Source organism: Temnothorax americanus, unplaced genomic scaffold, assembly GCF_048541705.1.
Source record: "Temnothorax americanus isolate GAGA-0224 unplaced genomic scaffold, ASM4854170v1 Scaffold57, whole genome shotgun sequence".
NCBI lineage: Eukaryota > Metazoa > Arthropoda > Insecta > Hymenoptera > Formicidae > Temnothorax > Temnothorax americanus.
The window spans coordinates 516,876-527,801 of record NW_027509721.1 but is presented as its reverse complement, the minus strand read 5'-3'; the positions used below and the strand labels follow the sequence as shown (position 1 = coordinate 527,801).

The following is a 10,926-nucleotide window of genomic DNA, read 5'->3' as shown; positions in this document are numbered from 1 at the left end:
TCTGTAATTATCGCTTAACTGTACACTAGATTACGAAAAACATTTGCAAGACCGTTCTCATCCATTTTATATTCCATTTATCGTATTCTGATACGCGCGCAATATCGGAAAAGTAATAATCTGAAATTTAATTCGCAATCCTATTATATCTCACGTACCGTCGATGTTTATGAAAGCATTAGTAATCCTAGGTTGATAAAGGAACTTTTTTTTCCGAAAATTATAATCATTATTGGATTTGAGAAACGTCGGAACAGTCGGAACAGTCGTCTCGCGCGTTTCACTCAGCGGATATATCGATACGATCAACTCGGTTCGAGGAAATCAATTTTCCCCCGATGAACATGGCGACGGAGATGCTACTAAGGGATAACCTAGATATTTTTATTTACTTCACACAATGAAAGGACGAAAGAAAATAGAGAAAAAGGGAGCCAGGGAGAAAAAGAGAGAAAGGAAAATGAAACAGAAATCCGCTCGGAAGTGCACGTTTCTCAGTCTTCCTTCGCAGGACTATTATACACCATTATTTCGATCCAGTCTTCTCCCTCATCGCGCGCGCACATACACACACAGGCAGGCGGGGAAAGTACACGCGGCACAAGCAAGTGGAATTCAGTGGCACGAAAACAGCACTCGGCGCTATATAGCGCATTCACCTTCGGTCGGGGAAGAGCGAGGGTTAGAAGAAAAGCGAAAAAAAAGAGGCTACGGAAAGGAAGAGAGAGCAGCACTCTGAGAGCTGCTGTAGCGACAGATCTGTCAAATCCTGGGATACGCGAGTCCTTTTGTTTCTAAGAGGTATATACCTTCTAATTCGCCGGATTCGCCGTTTGTACACCGTTTCTACTCCCTTTCCGATTTTTATCTGCTGAAATCTACATCTTTTTACTTAGACTTTTGTATTCTGGGATGCTGTATATACGATCCGCTCTCTCGCACGTAGATCTCCTTATCTTATTTTATCTGCATCCGCGTTCTGAGTTACGGCCGCCGTTCCTTTCCTTGTGTATACTCGAGATTTTTAGATCCATGCATCTCGCGATACTTCTGCGCTGTAAAACCTTACTTCTCCTCATACTACTTCAAGGATTTAACGCTCGTCTTCCTTCTTTGTCGATAGACAGAATCTTGAAGAGGGAAGAAAGGTATGGCTTGCGCTACCGTAGAAAATTACCTCCGTCCGACTTGCATCGAAGATTCTGCGTGTCAGTCTCTCTCCTCCCGTCGCTCCTTGCACGTTCCGCTGTCGTTTCTTTGTATCCTCTTGCCTGGCAGGAAGCAAGGGGATTCAGGATTTCCGCCAAACCGAACCGTAGGGTTTTCCCTTCGACGGGTCCGGGAACATCCGATTCCGCGTCCGGTTTTTCTCAGCGTCTACTTTTTTATTATCCTATGAGCTAGCAGAAAACAATGGCGAGGATTCCGATCGTCTCCTCTGTCGCGACGCTCCGAATGAAACCCTTCCGAATGTCGATTTAACGAAGTGATAACTATTTATGCGATATCGCAGTTTTCTACCAAGTTATATTCTTTATGTCTCTCGAATAATTTTGAGTAGTATTCTTGTAATTAAATTTTTATTTATATTTGTTATAAATTATTGTTTTTTTTTTATAATCGTAAGAATGGCGTAAATAATTTTGATAATTTATTTTAATAATTTTTATACATTTTAAAGTTTTTCGAATTTGGATATGTCTTTTTTAATAGTTAGCCTAAAATTTGATTATCAAATTTTTGCAATTATGCATTGATTTTAACAGTAAATGTTAGTCGTTATTACAACAGTAATCTTTCCACGATATTTCTTTATACTCACATACATATATTTTGACAGAAAGGGCAAGCGTTTAGTCTCCCCTGAGAGCGTGGTTTTTCGCGACCCTTTTTTGCCATTGTAACAAATCCAAAGAGAGAACAATTTATCACGCGGGAGTGGCACCTACTCGAGATTTGATCGAGGCGCGAATTTATGCGTAAGCTTTTTATGTACTTCCGGATTTCTCGTTTCCGTAGGACTAGCGCCGCGGGGGAAAAAAAACCGCTACGGACTGGTTGGTTTGTTGTGTGACGTCATGTCTGAACAAGGGTACTTCTGACCCTCCATCATAGTGAGTAGGGTGACGAAAGCACCGCAAGGCTTTTCACTAATGCCTGTCCGTTTCGACACGTCCTTACGAAAGAACTACAGAAACCTAGATGAAAGAAGAGAATCATCGGGAAAGCTTTTTACCGGCGTGATATTGTTGCGACAATAAATTTCGTGAAAGCAACAAAATTTAGGAATCCGTCACGATGATTGAGCAATCTTTGATCTTGAAGAATTCTAGAAAAGATTTATGTACATCGCTGGTTATGCGAAGTTTAGTACATAATTATATAACTTTTAATATAAGAAATATATAAACATCTTTATTAATTTTTTAACGGTAAACAAATTTTAAAGCATATACATACATATATTTTTTTATATTGAAAAATAAATATTGTAAATAAAAATTTAAAAATAGCGTGTCAGCAGATGTCATGTTAAAATTACGAATGTACATTTTAACTGGAAAATAACTTTCGGTTAATTTTGCTGACATTGAAATATGTTACTATCCTTATCTTCCTGATAAAAAGTGTCAATGGGCACAACTTCCTTAAATCAATAGTTTAGTCGCCGCAGAGCTTCAAAGCCTTAAAATATTAGGGGGAATTTGGAGATAGAGCTAACATAGAGTTCAGAAGCTTATTTTCGTCTAACAATAAGTATTAAGCTTATTTTCATCTAAGTGAGTGTGTAGTGGTTGCTTTGCTGGATAAGTGGATATAATTTGGCGTTGATAAATGTGTGTGAGGTTTGATTATGGGATATAGCCGCTAATAATTAATTGATTATATATGATTGATATACTCACAAGTGTCATGTCATAACTGTCCGAAATTGATTTGAAATATGTTTCCTTGATGAAATATGTTGTTAAACACAAAATCTAAAAAACATGCTTTTTTTATACGTGCCTATTTTGAGTTCTAATAAGGCGTGAAACAACCATTCAAATACAACACTTATATTTTATTCTAAGCTATTTATCGAAACAATGTAAGGTATAATATAAAAAAATGTTTCAAGTAAAACATTGAACTCTATGTTATAGCTTTGCCTCCAAATCCTATAATATTTCAAGGCTTTGAAGCTCTGCGGCGACTAAATTATTAATTTTAGGAAGTTGTGCTCGTTGACACATTATAAAAATAAGGACAGTAACATATTTCGATTTGAGCAAAATTAACTGAAAGCCATTTCCCATTTAAAATGTCCTTTTTAAATAGTCTAAAAGAGAAATACATCACGATTAAACACGCTTCGAGACTCATGCCAAGGAATTGGCGAACCATATTGATGAGTTTCTAAGCTTCCGCCGATTTAACATGTCTGATGTTTTTGAACAGAACAGAAGGTCGACGGGTGCGAAAAACTGCCCGTTTCGATCTGTCGTGTATTTCTGTGCTTTAGCTGTGCGTGTTTAAATTTCGCAGCACGTAGTTGAAGGAAATTAAGACCAATCAGCGGTGATATGTGATTTACGGCGATAGCCAGTATCGGCCGAGCAGCGCAGGGATTACGTCGGACTCCATTGTGGCTCTTTTCCTGCCGCTGCTTTTTTCCGAATTCATTCCGCTGGCGTACCTGCGCTACGTCTCCATTACGAATTGGATCCTGTAAATCTGTGTCACTTTAGGAACAACCTAGATTCTGTGCTTCAGTCTGCGTTGGAGCTATTATGCCTGTTGGTTATGTGTTTGTCGGTATAAATTTTCTTCTGTGTATATACTCAAACTATTGTCTGGAGAAACGTTGCACCACATTATGTAGACAAAGTCTTTAAAAAGTTTTATTGTTATTTTTTTTAATATAGCTAAACACTCTTAATGAGTATACTCAGAAATATCACAAAGTGGTTTTATCACTAATATATTAAAGTGATTGCGATAGTCACTCCAAAAGAGAGGGTTGTCACTAAAATTTGAGCAAATGCGGGTACTCGTGAGATAGGATTGCATTTTTTATTTAAATTTTTAGAGCGACTACTCTACCGGAGTGAAACGATCTCATTCTAAAACTATACAGTGAATCACGATTTACTAAAGCTCGATAAGTGACTCTAACAGAGTGAAATTTTTTACTCAAAGTAGAGTGACAACGCAGTTTTATTCTTTCTTGAGCGAATCACTCGAAGTGCACCAGGCTCAATTTTCAATTTTCGTTACACTTGCATTTCACTCGTTTTGAGTGATATTTCATTCTTTGACTTTTAGAGAGTATTATTACATGTTGACAATATATTGCAGTCTTCAACATAACAATAATTAAATGTTGCAATACTCTTGTTGTTAAGCAAAATGTGTATAATTTTCAAATATAAGTGCACAACGATTCTCTAGTGTTAATATATCTATGTTCCTTTACGGTAACGTTACATCCAAGATTCGTGGAAAAAAACGAGCGCAAATATCGATACTCCGAGATAACACAGAGAAAACGAAGTCTCGCTTTTCGCTCTCTGTATTCCACGCCGCGGCGCCGCGAGGTACGATGGAAATGGAATATTAAGGATTCCTTTTGGAACTTCAACTTATGATTTCCCGCCGGCGGGTAAAGTTCCACGAACGACGTAACGATTGTATAACGATATCGGAATATCGTAGGAGTTCCAGTGTTTCAAGATTCCGGAAGCCCCCCATTACGCGAGAGACTTCCGACATTCGTGAGAAAGAAAGCTACTTCCCGAGGATTTAAAAGTATTCCATTATTATTCTAGAAATATTTTACAGTTCTGTACATTAAGAATTATTAAATTAAGACTAGAGTAGATGCGCACGTATTTATGTAAAATTTTCATTCTTTACTTTTCCACAAACATACAACTCATGGCTAAGATGCACTCCAGTTCTCAATCTGTCCCGAGAGTATACCAACGATGCCTCATGTATCGTATATGCACGCTCGGTTAGAATTTGCTTTCACGATAACGTTTTATTTGCGAATACGCAGCATCTGGATTTGAAAAATGGATTTCAAAGATTTCAATAACAATCCATTTCAAAATAACGGATAGCGAAAGAACAATAACGTAAGGACAGCATATATTTTAATGACGCGTACGACGGGGACAATGTGATTTAACAATTTTCTCGGGAGTGGAAGTAAGATCTTAAAGCATTATAGAAATATAATGGCCGTAAAACCGGTCGTTAAGCGCGCGCGAAGAGCGGAAATTTTCGCCCGGTATCTCCGGCAGGAATTTCCGGCAGCTCGGAATTTCGGCGCTCCCGAAGATACCGAAACTTAGGGAGTTCGATATCAAAGGCATATAAGGATGATCTTGAAATCATACGTCGGACTTTGGCCTATGAATTTCTCGGTTAACGAGAAAAGTCTGGCGAACTTCTGACCTCCCCGGAGAAATTTCGTAACTGTTCGACTAATTCAACCTACATTTAGCAACAACTTTTAAACCCCGTTAACGGGTAACTTTTACAGATACCAGGCAAGAAGTTAAAGAGGAAGTACCGCTTTTTCGACAACTGACGGGATTGTTTGAAAGAATGCGTGCCATCCACATTATATATGTATCTATATATTTCATGTATGTACATCTACTATATATATATTTCACGCTCTGAGAATCTCTCGCGTTAAGAGATATCCCGAATATCCGGCGTCAAGCAAATACTGCCGGGGGTGGCACGAAATCAATGCGAGCGACACACGTAGCTACACGCCGGCGTACACATGCGTATGCGTCGCACGGTGCTTGCACCTGACAGCCGAATACTGGGGAAGCAGCTGCATCGTCATTTCGTGGAATTGACTTGGATCGACATATCGACTTGAGAGGCGGCGGCCGCATGTATCCACGATGTATGACTTGTAGCACCCTCTAACTACTATTGAGGCGCGCGCGCGCGCACGCATTTGGCATTCGACGTGGAGATGCGCGTTTGACGCGGCTGAAATCCCCAACTGTAAAAAATGGATGCCAGAGTGAATGATTCTTTATGGGAAAAAAATAAGAAAAGAATTGATCAGCCTTTTACACTGCCCAAGTTGCCTGTTTTCTCCCGTTGCGATTCTTCTTCGCCGAGGATCTTAAGTGGCGGTAGCTGGGGGGGGGGGGGCGGGGGGGATCCTTCTAAGAGTAAAATAAAACTGGGCGATACTTTCTCCCTCCTTTTCGGAGCGACACCGAGCGACTATAAGCGACGGTCAGCGACCCTCGAAGGCAATAGAGATAGCTTCCACCCTCGCCCTAACGCGTCGACGACAGCGTAAAATACAGCCATCCTTTATGTTTAGCCTCTACCGAGTCTGCGATCCGAAGTAAAGTCCAGCTGAAATAAATTACTTAAGTCAACGAAACGCCAAACGTTCTTTACGTCTGTAAAAATTACAAATTAATTAATTAAATGCTTTTAAAATTCTTTTATCTAGATCTATCGTTATATATTCCTCCGGATATGAATTCATTATCCCTGAAACAGTTTCCTCTTGCGCGCTCGGTGGCTTTTTGCATGGAAAATAACATTCAAAGCGATCTCAGGCGATACGGAATCGTTTTAATAAGTAACGTAACGCGCGCAAAGATAAGAGCTGCACGCGTTGAGGGTTACCCGGTTGAGAGGGGGCAGGGAGCGGTCGAGATACGGTAGAACGGGGAAAAAGCGAACGCCTGCAGACAGACATAGCGGAAAGCACCTCTGACAGGGTAGCAAAGCCCTCGTTACGTAACTCTCTGTCGTTGCTTATTTGTGTTACCAGAAACTTTGCGCATGTTAATTAGTAGATATGGTTAGCAGTTATGGTTAACTGAAGTTTGTAGTCCGCCGCGCCCTACCGCGAGACCCCACCTGCCGCGCGCGGCCGTTACAACGACTTATTTGCATCTGGGCTAGTAACGCGGCCTTTCTCGCGCCCTTTCTCGCGCCCTTTCTCGCGCCCTTTCTCGCGCCACCCTTCGATAACTTTGATGTCAAATTTACGGAAGAAAGGTTTCGGCACTGGGACTCGTTCGAAGCTAATGTATTATTCAATTGAAAACAAGGAGCCTTGAGAAATTTTTACTAATAATAATAATAATATATAATAATAATAGACATTAATAATAATAGACTCGTGAGTCTTTGAAAATATTGAAGACAGATATAGTGAATCAAGAAGAATATCGCAATTTTCTATTAAATCACGATTTGAGATAAGGTAGCATTTTCGAGAAATACTTTTACCTGTGGATTATTACAGCTGCCTTCGTAGCCGCAAAGGGCCAAGTTGATTGCATTTTCCCTCGTCATCGACCTTTCGAAATGTGTGGGTCAAGTTTATATTTTTCTAGGTACGACCCCTGCGCGACGAAAAAAAGAAAAACGAAATAGAGTAGACAAAATATTGGCAGTCGTAAATTACGACGAGAAAATTTTGTGCAAATATTTGCGCAACGTAGCTGCGTGCGTATACATGCAAACACCAGTTTCGTCCGTATATTTTGCCAACGTATACATATGTCGATCTAAAAATAATATCCGGTGCGCAAAGTGCGCGGTACTTTTATCCTTATTGTATGGCAATCAACCCTCGCACTTTGGTGTATTTTTTTTTTTACGGAAATATTATTTATAAAATTGACGTCAGAATTCGTTGCAAACTTTAGCTCGTAACCTGCGATAAATATCACGGCCATTTTTAGCCATTAAACAAATTCAAATAACGTTCAAGCAGATATTGTTTATTGAATATATTCTATCGTGTAGCGAATATAAAATATTTTACTTGAAAACAATTTACGCGTTTGAAACCTGGGGACGAGGTGCGGAAGAGTATAATCGTATATATATCGCAAATCGCGGTCTAACGCGTTTCACAGGGCGATCAGCCAGCTATCCTGTTTCCAATTACGCCGACTGGCCGGAGATAAGTGGTGGTTACAGTTACGGTTACACGGTTACACCTTACGTCACGCTGCACGCCCTCTCGCGTTACACCCAATGCGCGCGCGCTAATATCCCTCTCTCTCCGCCGGCTATAATTACCAAAGATATATTACGCTTAACTGCCTCCCGTTAACCGGGAGGCAGCATGTGGATACCAACTACGCGTTGGATAACCGTCGCCGGATAGCTTGTTAAACGCCAACTTACCGGGGCATCGCTCACACACAACCACGGCTGCTCTGATGCGGATGCGACGCGATGACGTTTGGATACAACTGCTCGCATCGGGAGTCCTCCGAGTCTCGTCGAGGGAGGTTTCGCGTAACCAGAAAGAAGATACGAAAAGAAGTAGAAAATAAATAACTATACTCTCTGAATCTCATAGAGAGGTTTTGCCACTAATATATTAGAGTAATTGTGATATAGTCACTCCAAATGTAAATGCGAGCACTTATAAGGTAGAAATTTTTCACTCAAATTTTTAGAGCGACTGCTCTACCGGAGTGATACGATCTCACTCTAAAGCTATATAGTGAATCTCGATTCACTAAAGATCGACTGATAAATCACACTAACAGAGTGAAATTTTCCATTCAAAATTGTAGAGTAGTCACTTCTATGGACACTGATCTACTACACTCGAAAAAAGTACCCTTTCACTCAAATAGTGTGCAATTTCACTCTTTTTTAGAGTGGAATCACTCCAAGTGCACAGGCTCAATTTTCACTTCTCGTTACACTTGCAATTCGCTCGTTTTTAGTGATATTTCACTCTACGACTTTTAAAAAGAGTACGGAAAGAAGTAGAAAATAGAAAAACTCTTAAGTAAAATCTCACAACGGGTAGAATTCTGATACATTTAAACATAATGTATAGGGCTGAATAATCAAACGATCAAGAGAGTTTTTACATTGTTCGCGACCTAGTTCTTTCAATAATAGTAGCTCAAATGTTTTATCAACCACTTCTTTTTCCATTACTCATATAATCACTCAACGCCATTGTCACGAAAGTTCAAAATTGTTTTATGCCAACAATTACACTTTGCATTACGTTGACGTTTATGAGATCCCGTTGTCAGTTACAATCCCGCGTTGTCTGGCACCGACGATTTACGCATCGTGCGTCGCAATAACAGCCGGGGATTACAGCCCGGAATGAAACACAACGAAATCACCGTCGAATGAAATCACAGGGCCATTCATGTATCGCGGAGTGACAATCTCAAGTCATTAAATTGCCATCGGTACAGTGACCACCTTAACTGACAACCGGGATTAATAGAGCGCGCAGTCGGCCGCCAATTTCTCGGAACTTGTTGGAATTTTTGTGACACACTCCAAATAGGAATTGCGCTGGGAACTGTCGTTAGCGAACTATTCAAATATCGATCACTACTGCGATTCATGACTGATTGTTGCTTGCATCTATATTAGAAATCCTAATTGTAACTACTTTTATCTAATTCCCCGCCTTTTGTAACAGTAGTTTTTTAATTTGAGATTGATTATATTAATTACATGTTTATCAAAAATATAAATCACATCAACATTATTTGACGTTAGTGCAATTTTGTAGCTTATAATTAATGCTAAATTCAATTAATCAAATTTCCTTTTCCTTTGTTTTATATAAATAAGGTTTACATTAATATTTACGTGACAATAATTAATATTTGTTATTAATATGTAAATAAATACGGGATCGCGCGAAAACGTTCAGAGAATTATAGAGGGATAAACTTAATATGCACGACAATAAAACTGGTCACCAAAAAATAATAACAAAATTGAACAGCAATAATTGCATTAAACGACGAACAACAAGAATGTAAAAGTGGCAAATCATGCACGGATGCAATGTTTATACTAAAACAGGTATAGGGTAACTCGGGGGAATACGCCACACTCACGAAAAATATGATTTTTTTCCTATTTTTCTTTCTTTTTGAGGAATCTTTGCATACTGGTCTTCTTTTTCCTTCTTTTATCTGTTATTTATATATAGTTTTAATGAAATATTTTGATTCTTTACTATTAAAAAGAAAGAAATACAAATGTGTTGCAAAAGTGTTACCCCCATGTGGGGGTAATATGCCACATATACAAACATGTATAGTAATTTAACTTTAAAAGGGCATTTTTGTCTAAAAACATGTGAAAGAATATTTTTATTACAATTTCAATAAAATCCTAAGAAAATTCTAAAAAGCACGTTGTCATACTTGTCATACTGTACTTACTCTATAAAAACTGTAATACTGACAGGAAGTAAGTAAAACTTGGGCAAAACGTCAGATATAATATTTTTAACAATTTCACAGTATTTACAACAACGCTCCCCTAGCCGTAGCTTTGTTAAACATAACAAGTGGCATATTCTCCACACTGGCATATTTCCCCCAGTTACCCTATAGTAAAACAAAAAAACTTTGGAATACAACAAACCGGCCTTCATGTGTCCGATAAATCTGGAAAAAGCCTCCAACAGAATTCAGTTTATGACGTCTTAGATATTTTATTAGAGAGACAAGTGTCCGTTGACACAGACGACCCACGACATATAAGAAAAATAAAGTGAGAATAAAAGTAGATAGAGAACTTACGGACCAAGTATCAGTGACTAAGGCGTTAGACATCAGGGGGATTCGTCAAGCCGACTGTTATTTGATTATGGACAAGATAAGGTCTCCGGAATGAAGGGTCTTTCTATTTATAAGATGGGCGAGAAAAATTCAACTATAGTGTATTACGCGAATGAAACGATTATTATTGCTGAAAACAAGGACGATCTGTAAAGATTAATAATGAAATTCAAGAAAACTGATGGCGAAACGTATGAAAATCTTTGCGGAGAAAACCACGACAATAGTTATAGTTAAACAAAAGAGTCCAGAATTAGTGGTTAACGACAGAATAATTGAACAAGTCATAAACATATAAGTCTTT

At 38.9% G+C, this 10,926-nt stretch overlaps 1 long non-coding RNA gene across 2 annotated transcripts; it reads right to left on the bottom strand.

Moving 5' to 3' along the window:
• Nucleotides 1-5,196: 5,196 nt before the first annotated feature.
• LOC143904741 (uncharacterized) lies at nucleotides 5,197-9,514 on the bottom strand. 2 transcript variants are annotated; one of them, XR_013259030.1, is made up of 3 exons: nucleotides 8,185-9,514; nucleotides 7,276-8,066; nucleotides 5,197-6,384 (listed from the first exon to the last, which is right to left on the bottom strand). It is a non-coding gene; the product is annotated as an uncharacterized LOC143904741 (long non-coding RNA). The 2 variants fall into 2 exon arrangements; XR_013259031.1 differs by lacking the exon at nucleotides 8,185-9,514 and having other exon boundaries at nucleotides 7,276-7,705; nucleotides 7,817-8,170.
• Nucleotides 9,515-10,926: the final 1,412 nt, after the last annotated feature.